Raw genomic sequence first — 1355 nt, 5'->3', positions numbered from 1 at the left:
CAGCTCCGAGCCAATGTTTACTCAGTTATATTTGAAGTGAGAAAGTAAACAGTCCAGCTGTGCCACGGAGCGGTTCGGTGGGATTAGGTTTCCATACCAACCAACTTTAGGAGCTTTTACAGTCTTAATTCAACCATAGACTGAACTTGTTCTTTGTGAGTAATAGTTTTCCTGGGCCAAGCGCTCCCAGGACTGATAAGAAAGTCGCGCTCCGGCCTTGGGGAGGATCTCCTCCTCTCTGGATGCACGGGGAGCACCCCCGCTTCCCCGCCGACTCAGGGCAATAAATCAATAAATGGAGGGAGGAACGCCTTTCTTACTTTTTGGTCTCGAAGAATAGTCGGGCACTAAAGCGAAAAAAAAAGAGAAAAAAAAAAAAAACAACCCAAACGACAACAACAAAACTAACAGTAAAAAACAAACCCCAACCCACGCGTGTAGCCTTTACTCTTGCAATGAGATGGAAGATGTGGAAGGACACACAGCTCCAAGAGCAGCCTTTCCTGCGCGTAACCCCCGCGCTGGGCTCGCCGTGGCTTAACGCCTTCACGCCGGCCCCAAACGCGGTCTTGCCTTCTGAAAAAGCGTCATTATGATATATCCTTTTGCTTATCTTGATAGAAAAACAATAAAAACGCACATTCAGATTTCAGACACGAGCGAAAAGTGTCTCTCCGTTACTACACAACCCGCGAACAGCAAGGCGGGCGTTTGCTTTAACCGGGCTTTTCTTCTCTGCCATAACGCCCGATTTCCTAAATATGACCGAAATCAGCGACATAGCGACGGGAAAAGTCCTGCTTAAATTTACACCCCTGTTTTGTTTGTTGTTGGGGTTTTTTTGTTTGTTTGTTTTGGTTTTTTCCCCTGGCGTAAATAATAAAAAGACCAGAAGCAGAAATAAACATATTTGACAATTTCGGTTGATAAGGAGATCGCTCTGGTTTGTACTCTTCGTTTTTATTTATAAATTTTCCGAAGAATATCTGTTTTGACCATGATAAAAATGTAGTAAACATGTTTGTACTAATTGCATAAACTCCTTTAAATATTGACTGTACTTGTCAAATGAATTTCCCAAAACACACTCCCACCGTCTCGTAAAATACCACTTGCCATTTATAAGACCGATTTTTTTTTTTTAATAGAAAATAACATTTATTTCTATGAAATGGAAACACAGAATTACCTGTTAGAAACAGCAAGAAGTTTGCTACATCGGAACAAGAAAGCAATTTTTCTTGCGGATCACAAATGAAGGAGGCTCATTAAACCGTCATACACCGTTGGCGCCGGGGTCCTACGGACAGTTACAAATATATCTACTTTCCAAATGTTATTATATACAGCTCGGA

The sequence above is a fragment of the Calidris pugnax genome, unplaced genomic scaffold (genome assembly GCF_001431845.1).
Source record: "Calidris pugnax isolate Ruff unplaced genomic scaffold, ASM143184v1 scaffold18, whole genome shotgun sequence".
Lineage (NCBI taxonomy): Eukaryota > Metazoa > Chordata > Aves > Charadriiformes > Scolopacidae > Calidris > Calidris pugnax.
The sequence above is the reverse complement of the archived record's forward strand: the minus strand, read 5'-3'. Positions refer to the sequence as shown.